This window comes from Seriola dumerili, unplaced genomic scaffold, assembly GCF_002260705.1.
Source record: "Seriola dumerili isolate Sdu_G_001 unplaced genomic scaffold, Sdu_1.0 BDQW01000161.1, whole genome shotgun sequence".
Lineage (NCBI taxonomy): Eukaryota > Metazoa > Chordata > Actinopteri > Carangiformes > Carangidae > Seriola > Seriola dumerili.
The window spans coordinates 7327720-7338268 of NW_019174416.1; the positions used below are offsets into that span (position 1 = coordinate 7327720).

The 10549-nt window shown below is 41.5% G+C and overlaps 1 long non-coding RNA gene across 1 annotated transcript; it reads left to right on the forward strand.

Moving 5' to 3' along the window:
* Positions 1-6123: 6123 nt before the first annotated feature.
* LOC111226521 lies at positions 6124-6419 on the forward strand. The gene is made up of 3 exons (XR_002665312.1): positions 6124-6149; positions 6230-6294; positions 6393-6419. It is a non-coding gene; the product is annotated as an uncharacterized LOC111226521 (long non-coding RNA).
* The last annotated feature ends 4130 nt before the right edge of the window (positions 6420-10549 follow it).

Below are 10549 nucleotides of genomic sequence, written 5' to 3' on the forward strand. Positions count from 1 at the left end.
CATTCAGATTCCACTTCCCCTGGCCATCCCAATTCCCTCTTTCAGTTTCTTCACCAGACTTCTGTTGCTAATCAACCCTCCATTGGCTCCCTGTGCACCAGCTCCAGCCACCCAATACCACACAGCACCATACACACTGCACCTTACTTGGAGGAACAGGACAAATTCACCATCCAGACGTAAAAGCACGATGGATGTACTGTGTGTGTGTGCGTGTGTGTGTGTGCACGCGTGTGTGTGTGTGTGAGAAAGCGAGTGTTTGACTTCTATGTGTGTGTGTTTAAAAAGAGATGGATCATTGGCTCTGGTTGCATTCATGTGGAAGACAGTGGGAGATAAATGTGAGGATGTGAGTATTTGTGTGAGAAAGTGAGTGGGTGAGTGTGTCTCTGTGTGTGTTTATGACAGCTGAACAAAAGGTGTATGGGTCCATAACAAGTGGTTGACTGTTTCATATCCACTCTGGGGCCACAGTCAGACTCAACTAGAAGAAAATAAAAAAAGAAAAAGATGAAAAGATGAGCGGAAGGCGAGCTGAAAAGCACATTATAGCATCTCCCTAAAGAGTCACAAACGCCACTCACTTGTTATTGTCTTGCCTGTATCTCTCTGTCTGTGTGTGTGTGTGTGTGTGTGTGTGTGTGTGTTCGCTCGCATCTTGTACCCTTTCAGTCTATCACTCCCTCACTTCATCTCATTCAACTACTCATCATAGATGCACACACTTATTGCTGTCAGCACACACACACACGCTCACACACCAAAGCTTAGTTACTGACGCATACTTTTGACTCAGATAAGTATATATTGGAGTGTGAACGTGTGTGTGTGCATGTGTGAACACCCTATGTGTTTTATTCCCTCTTGCCCCCTCCTCTTCTTCTGTCTTCCATTAAGGCTGCATCCCCTGTGTTTTCAAGCTGGGCTTCAATACATTTCCCTGGTGGCCCTTTTTCTTCTTTGTGATTTGGAGTTTTATTTCTTTTTCACCAATGAAGAGACGGAGGAGGAAGGGAAAAAAGAAAATGATGGAGAGCAGAAGAGAAGGACGAAGTACTGGAAGATGTAAGGAGGGTTAAGATCAAGGACAGAGGAGAGAAAACAAAGAAATCTACAAAATCCGCCGCCCCCCTGCTGGAGGCGAGGAAACCGAAACCCCCGCTTCAAAAAATCCCTTTCATATGCCACACTTCACTTTGCTGGTTGATTTCCAGGAGAATTTTATTTGAAAGAACTACAACAATAACAACAAAACACTGTGCTGCAATGTAATAAAAGAATAGATTAATGCAGCAATGGCAAAAACCTAACCCTTTGAGCACCTGCCCCTCTAAAGTGAGGTGCTGCCATTCGGTCAAATTCTGACCGGCCTGGGTGTTAATGGAAAGTGGGGTTGGGGTGTACAGTAGTACTTCTGTGAATGGGAGACGCAACAGGGAACTTCTCTCCGGATCTGGAGCATTCACAATCAGCGGATGGGCAGTGATTCGACCACCACAGTCTGATGACTTCTTCTCCTGAATAAAGGCTTCAATAGGAAACCAGTGAGAGTGTATTTCATTTGTGTACTGAGCAAACGACATACGCCAGTGTCATTTTTAAAACATGTTAAAGGCATATATATTTTTTCGATCCAAACAAAACCAAAAGTAGCGTGGGATCATGGGAGTTGTTGTCTTCACCACCATTGTCACTCGTTCAGGAGATTTTTATCAGAAGCTGAATTATCCGCAGCGGTCTTCAGGGCAGGGTTGGCAGTTGTGACTGCTAACCTTTGTTTTGGTTCTTTAATAACTTATGATCCAGACGTTCAGGAGGTTTTTACCCGCAGCCGAATTACCCACAGAAGAGTCCTCCTCTCCATAACAAATGGACCAGGGGATTAAAACTAGAAACATTGAATAAAGCAGCTAACATTTGCTTTTTTTCTCTGATAACTCAAAATCCAGACATCCGATGACTAAAGTCCTTCATCCAGTTGAAATACATAGTTGAAAATGACTAAGGTGTAACAGGCGTATATTAAAATGTGACTAAAAACCATTTTGACCAACCTGGAAAAGGGATATGACCAAATGATAGATGATTACCATGATTAGAATCATGTAATTTCTCTAGGTTTGAGAATTGCTGGAAACATTGGTGGAGAGAGGGACATTTTACAGAGTAGAACACAAAGTCCAAAAACAAAACACAGAGACAAAGCAGGAGAGAAACAGACGGAGGAATGTGAGGATGGAAGAGCGCGATGGTGAGGAGCGAGCATCAGAGAGAGAGGGAGGGTCAGAGGAGGAGGAGGAGGAGGAGGAGGAGGAGGAGGTGAGCAGGTGCACAGAGTCAAAGAGATGAGAAGGGGCTTGTCTCTCTAAGTATCTGTTCTTCTCATGCTGCCCCCGTGGTGCTCGGATAAAGAGACCCAAACATTCATCAGAACTGCTGAGGAAGTTTCTGCTCCTTGTCAAAGTTGTTGTTGTTGTTGTTGTTGTTGTTGATGGTGAATGTCCTTGGACTGTTTTTACCCTCTGTCTTTGTCTGTCTGTCTGTGCCGGAGATAATGCCCTCTCTTTTGTCCGATTTGAAAAAGAAAGTTCTGGTGTGGGACCCCCCCCCCCCCAGCTCGATGGATAGAAACAGTTATTTGCACCATCGTCTATTTTTCCTCCTCATTCTCATCATCTGTTCTCTTTCCCTATGTGCAGCTCATCTTATTCTCGCTTATATTTCAGTCTTTTCAGCCAGCGATGACTTTGTGTCTGTATCTCAGTGTCTGACTTCATCACTCCATTTGACTATGTCCTCTTTTTTCTTCCGAGTTCATGCATAGCAATTTTTTTTTACCAGTATTTCAAGAAGTGATATCACTCCATCTGCTCTCACCTGATAGCTCTCATCCCCTCTGAATCATACAATCGCCTCTATGAAAAAAATCCCCTTGAGTCAAACTGATTTACATGTCTGGCCCTTCTCTCTGGATATTTGAAGGTTACATGAACTCTAAACCTTTGCATACCTTTTGTGGTTAAACCTAAACCTCACTAAACCTTGATGCTCCACTAATCAATATTTTTTATACACATTTTGAAACATTTTTTTTTTTATCTTTATTTTTTATGTGATGCTTGGTTGCAAAAATGTATCAATGTCAATGTCTTTACAGCTTGTTCTGCAGTCCTAAAAGGGAAAAACAAATCAATAACACCGCTTTAATGTAATGTTTCTGAAAGCCACTTGAATATGAATTTTAAAATATCATTTCAGGCACGAGGGATGCAAACACATGCATGGTTTACATCCCGAGACCACTTTCCCGTTCACTTGTGTGGGTAAGTGGTGTCTCAGACTTTTGGACCCCGCTATACAAACTAAACTCCCCACTAAACACACCATTACTCCAGAGCACTTATGACAAAATTTCACACAAATGGTTGATATTTTATATGACTCTAGATAAACAGGGATATAATCTGAAACTATCTGAGTGGCGGAGACATACAACCACGAGGCTGTAATTCTAGTTTCTCCTGTTTTGAGTTTGTTAAGGGGTGGATAAGTATTGTAACCTTCTCTTTTGTGTCAGCTTCTGTATTGTGGTCTTTGTTCTTTGTAGAGTTGTTATGTTTATTATTGTAACGGACTGGGTGACATGTTAACGTAACTGCTCTGTTATAGGGTTACTGTGTTAAGGATGTTAACTGCAGTTAAGGTAGAAATGGCTCATAATTGCAGACACTGAGTTTTACAGGTCTGTCAGTGAATGTGTGTTATGCTTGGGGGCTGTGAAGCCTGTCAGTCATCTCAACAACCTATGACAGTGATTGATGTGGGACAACGTACCTGGGATTGGCTGTTAGTGTGGGGGACAGGTTGTCGCTGTGGCTGTTAGCTGGGAAGTGGGAGCTAGTCTATGGTGGGAGTTGTTGAAGTTGTAGCTTCATTATTGAAGGACGCTACATTATTTTGGCCTATGATTTCAATGACAATACACTATGCTTTACGTTTAGGAATAAATCTGTGAAAATCCCGATACAACTCCTTGAGTTACTCATCTAGTGTTATGTTACTCCCCTTTTCCCTAGACGAGTTTGGGGTCATAACAGTGAGAGATTAGGATGTGTAATGCTACTAGTAAGGCCTCGCTTTAGCATTACTTACTGCTTATTTGGTAATATATAATGTTAAAAGGGGTTTTATACTAACACTTTGTAAGTTATCTTGTGCCATTGTTCATTAACAAGGACAGTGTAGCTTCAAATTGAACTGGATAACTTACACCTCCATTTGTCAGTGTCTTTCACCCCATTGTGATGTTTTGCAGATGGTTTCATTCTTGGTTTGATCTAATATCAGTTGTTTTGAGCAGAGCATTCCCAGAGTCAAAAACAACTTTCTGGCACATTTGAGAACCAAAGCTTGAGCCAAAAATGCCATTTTGGTCTCGTTTGGCCTCTGTTCTGTTGTGTGTGTGTGTGTGTGTGTGTGTGTGTGTGTGTGTGTGTGTGTGTACTGTATGCTGTTTGTGTCCTGTGTGTTCCATGAGATCATCATATCAAAGCCTTTCCTGATCTGAGCTATTTCCGTTTTCCCCATCCGGTTTATTGGCATGGTCATCACACACAATGCAGCCAAGACAGTCAACACTGGACACATTCACACATGCAGGATTTGGCGTCCACATTGTCTTGTTCCCACATGGATAAGATGGCTGCCTTTTGTTTCTTGATTGGATGAACAAACAAGAGATTGAGATCACATTGCCACTCGCTGTCTGTTCCAACTCAGCTCAACTGACGGACGTTGCCGCTGTTGTCTTTAAGTGTCAGCGTTCATAAACACAGTCAGCCACTTCTCTGCCTGCAAATTACCATCACTCAGCAGAACTCACTGCTCAGTGACACAGAAGTGTCATGGATGTGAAGGACCCTTTTACAAAGCTCAGGTGTCTGCAGTCCTGTCTGAACCCGGACGTATAACCTACAAATGATTGAGAATTGTTAAATTTTGACTTTGATTTTGATTGTTTCTATTTTAATCAGCGCAGTGTTTCTAGCCTTCATGGCACTGGTCATGTGACGCTACTCAACGTCAATCTCTGCGACTCAAGTCAATGAGCATGCACACGGTGAGAGACGACATTGGAGACATAAGTGGGAAAGGCTGGATAGAGGGAGAGAAAGAGAAAAGGAGGTGTTGCAGCTGTTCAGTTTTTATAATGTGTTTATTGTGTTGATTGTTTATTATAAAAATGGTGGAGACTGTTATCTCATATGTTTCACTAGTTTTATGAACCTATAGACTTTGGTAAACCCATTTCAAGCACCACAACACTTCATCCACATCATGTTTTCACGAGATATTTGGCCCAAATTATCTCTTTGCACATTTCTCTACGACCAAAATGGGCCACATTATAGAAATAGCTGAGATTGTTCTGAAAATAACAAGAACCCTTTAAAAAGTGAATTTTAGAAATAATGTAGAAATCGAGAAAATGCCCTTAGACCTCAGAGGGTAAGCACTTTGTTATAATTTAGGTTCAGGATCAGTATTACGCATTCATTTTTTTATATGAACAATAGGTTAAATGACTACAGGTGATATGAAAGGGGTTGCTAATGAGCGTTATCATACAACTCTACAGTTCCCCCCAGCTCCACAGAGCGTTTTAACTTCTTTAAGCTCACTGTTTTGGTTTTAATCTAAATGTAACTGTAGGAAAATGTGACACTTGTCATTGATACTTGGTCACATGACTGGTCGTCTGCGGTCATGTGACCGGGTGTCAATCAGGAAGTGATAAAACGCTGGTTGCCTCAGTGGAAAACCCCTTTCCTCCCGACTTGGTTCTCCCTCTCATACGGGGTGACAGGCAGACACGAGGGGGTCCGTCAGGGTGAGGCAGCGAAGCTGACGATAATGCTCAGTAGTTTTAACGTTTTTGATAATGAGTGGCTCGGGCTCGTGCTGGCCTTTTGTCTGTCTCACCTGTGTGGCCACATGCCCGTGCGCTCCGACGCTCTTTGTGTTGTATTTTAACCTGTGTGGACATGGTAACGTCACCTGAGAGTTATGTTAAATATATTTTATTTATGTTTCAGTTCAGGATTGACGTGGCCATTGACGCCCACTGTGGCAGAGGTGCACAGAGACTGGTAAACAAATATACATGTGTTTATTGTAATGTATTTTTTAGATTGTAGTATTTATTACTGTGTTTTCCTTTTTCTAATAGTGATGCACTGGATTTCTCCTCACTCCTGCATTATTTAATTATGGGAGTTTGTGTACCTTTGCAAAGTAGGCTTATATTTTTATTACTTTTTTAGTGTTTTACTCATGTGCAATATATTGAACCTTGGCCTGGTAACTAATGCATTTCTGTGTTTTCTTTAAAGGACCAGGCCAGCCACTGTTTTCTACTGTTAATTTGCATTTTTTTGTTGTTTATTTTGATTTGTAGGCTTGAGGCATTTAGTATTTTCTAGCATGATTGCTGTATTGTATGGTAGTCATTTTGGATGGTGATGAAAGCTTATGTTTGTTCTCTTCGTATCTACAGTTTGACTTTGTGAAAGGCCGGGTCTGCATCAACAAACAGCCCCCTTCCTGTGGTGGGACCGCACGGGTGACACTCTGTAGTGGTGTGTATAGTTGTCGTGACACTGCATGTATTCCATTGTGATAAATCTAAAGAGTTTAAGTGTGTAATGCTATTTAATGTGTAGTGCATGTGTGTGGTGGTATCTCTGTTGTCTCCCTCTTCTGTCTCCCACAGTCATTTTTATTGTTGCTGTGTAGAGCCGACCCGCCCTTATTGTGAAGAGAACTGATTGATTGAACCATCAGCGGAATTGTTCGTTTCTTATTGCCTCATGCCTATATTTTATGGAAATTTTATTTATCTATTGTAATAAAACCAACTTAACTTTTACACAAGATACGCCTCTGGTAAATTGTTCCTGTTCGGGGAAGTCAGAGTGGGTCACAACTTGTACGGGAGATGTTAAAGGTTTAAGGGTTCCTCCTGCCCCTTAGCGGGAGGTGGCGTTGTCAGATATTGTCAAAGGTAAATCTTAGTACCAGGTGCTTACATAACTTTGTCTTAAAAAAAAAAAAAAAACATACACAGGACATCTTTAATTTTCTTGTCTTCAAGTTTTATTACTCCATCAGTCACCAGGTGAGACAGCCACTTAGCCGGGCAGTTAGTCCATTACACTGTACAGTATGTATACTGCCCTGTTTCAGTCAGTCAGCAGCCAGCCTGAGGAGATCTACACTCTGACTGACTGACAGGTGCGCCCACCTATCTATTCGCCGTCCACCCAGTCACTCAGAGCATCAGCCACCACCTGGCCAAATGGACTGACAGTGGCGTGGAGTGCTGCAGATTAACAGAAAGTCCAGCAAATCTCTGATCCCAGTCTATGTGTGTATGTTTGTGTTTGTGTGATCCCCGAGTTTGGTATCATTTGACAGACAGCCAATGATCCTAGAGAGAGGGGGACAGAGAACATGTGGATACAGAGATAACAGTGGCTGAGATACTGCAAAGAGGCAAGAGCTCCTGTTGGAATTACAAGGGTGCACATGTGTGTGTTTGTGGAGAGAATCCTTTTGTGTGTGTGTGTGTGTGTGTGTGTGTGGGGAGGGGGGCACTGTGGAGTGTGAGGAGAAGAGTGTGGCCAGAGGCTGATTGTTCTCTCACACTAATGTGCTCAGAGGTTCACATGGCAAATTGCAGCAAACCATATCTGAAAGCTTCGGCCTCTTTATCCACTTCATCTAGTAAGATGTCACCTGAGGGAGCTAGTACGGAGTTCAACGAAAGTAGCTTGAAATTAGTTTAGCAAATAAACTGATCCTAGAAATTCACCATGGACATTTTTACCATTGTCTTCAAGTCATAACCAATCAAATGACTCATAGAGCAGCACGCTACACAGTCAATTCTTTCCATAGTCTTCTTATATTAACAAACTTCTATGTTTTTGTCAACACAATATTGTGACAACCTATTTACATTAACTTTACCTAAACAGTGTGTTGCTTCATAGTAAGTGACTATACAAGAGCTATTGTTGCCTAAAAACCCAGGAAGAGCTATAGAAGAAAACTGGGCTTTTACTTTGAAAATCGCATTCCACGTAGCATCATGTGTACATATCAGGAAAAAAAGAAGCTGCAGCCATCAGTAACCTACTTTAAAGTATAATTAATTTTCTTTTATAAATATGCTACAGTGACAAGTACACATTCCCCAAAGTGTATATATTGTGTATCTTCTGCTTTCCAGAACACAGTGGGACTCTGTCTCTGGCCTATAGCTTCAAATTAGTGTCAAAAAGATTTGGAGCTTGTAAAGTGATGTTCACAAATAGTTCCAAAGTTTGTGGTTCATAAAATAAATCTACATGAGAAATTCAAGTGTATGCATGTGTAGAAAAGTTTTGTATTTTGGTGGGTTTAATTGTATTTAATGATAATGGTAAATAATTACGGTGTTTTTTATGTACAGTATACAAACCCACCTGGGTTGCATTAGACCCTGCCCTGTCGTCCATCTTGAAAATCTTCTACACCTGCCAGACAATGGAGCCATCTGCCCTCTGATTGGACAGTTCGACTCTGCTTTGTGATTGGATTGTCATCAGACTTAGGAGGAAAAACAGGGTCAAAACTCACACTTCTAACTTCAGCGTCACACAGTGTGGGAACTTTGCGAGTTCTACACACAGTTTTCTGCTTTGTACCTGTTCACAGATGTTCATGAAAGCCCTTGTTTTCTCATAGTGTCTCTGTATAAGCTCACTGATATCATTTGTTGAAACATTTTATATATATATTAATAGTATATATTATATATATATATTATTTCTTTTTTTTATAGATATAGAGATAGATATAGATATATTATAGATATAGATATAGAGATGTTTTATTTGCTATCATGCAGCTGTGGCCTGAGGAGGTCTGTGTTGTAGCAGCCCTGCATCACATTCAGCGATATCACTCACATGTTGATTGCAGGTCATTACTGTGTAGCATCTACATAATGGGATGTGTCAGTCAGTTGGGTGGGCGGACAGAAAACCACTGAAGGTGTGTGTGTGTGTGTGTGTGTGTGTGTGTGTGTGTGTGTGTGTGTGTGTCTGATGCAGGAGAATTGAATCTTGCTGTCTAGGCACTTGAGTTAGTTAACAGGAGGTGTCCTGTCCTACCTTACTTAAACCAATGAGACCATTTTCTCCTTTCATTCTAATGCCACTTCTTATTAGGGGTGTGACTATGTGTTTCTGGAGTCCGGTAATTACAGTCTCTTTTCTTTTTTTTTCTCAACTTAAATGATTGTGGAAAATGTTTACTTCACTGACCTCAGAACTTTGTCTGCGCAGATGGGTTGTACTAAACCAGGTGATAAAAACTGCAAACATCAAAGCAGCCCATAGCAAGAGCTAAAAGTGTTGTGATTTATTATAAATGTTTGTGGGCTGGCGTCCTCCAGAAAGATCCACAGCCGTAGCTTCCTCCTCGTATGTACATATATGTGTGTGCCTGTGTGCTTGTATATGTTTATTTGCATACATATGGGCTCAGAGGCGTAGCTCAGTTTTTAATCCATTAAAATTTGTGTGCATGTGTTTGTGTGTGTGTGTGTGTGGTAAATTTTGTGGTGGTAAATATCTGAACCTAAACTAGGTTATCATCTCTGATTTGTGCAGCCTTCTGAGGTCTGTTTACAGGACACCTGCACACGGAGGACAGGTGGGTAAATAATGGTGTGTGTGTGTGTGTGTGTGTGTGTGTGTGTGTGTGGGTGGGTGTGTGTGAAAGACACTGGAATGTATAATTACGCAGGACTCTTCCACATGGAGGTGAAAATAACACCTGCAGATTTGCCTCAGGACACCAGAGAAGACATTTACAGTGTGCTAATGAGGTTGGTGTGTGGTGGGATGACGAGACGATGGGGTAAAGAGTTTGTGTGTGCACATGAGTGCGTCCTTGTGTTAGAGTTTGTGTGTTGTTGGATAGCATTTCACAATGGATTGCTTGCTAATAAAGCAATATGATGCTTCTGATTGCTCTACTTTTAGTTGAACCTATATAATAATTTTACTAATTCAAATTTTTCCATAACATGACACACACACACACACACACACACACATATATATATATATATATATATATATAACACTGAGCTTGGAAGTTTTTCACAGAGAGGTTAGAAGTCAAGGTCAGCCCCATAAACCATCCCTGAAACTATACACTACCTTTCTCATGGACACACTTGAGTTTCTCACTCATCTGTAGGCCACCCTGCCACCCAAACACAGCAGGCCTGGGGGGTTCTTACATGGCCACCACTTCCATACTAATGCAGGATAAACACAGGACAGAGCGCTGCTACCATTGTTAGAACCTCTGCTCAAACTCAGAGAAGATTATGAGTGTAAGGCTTCAGCTGCAGAGGCACCATGGCATCAGGGAATGATGTTAAGTGTAAGAGAGGCTTAAACTCATTGTCTCGCTCCCATTGAAAATACAG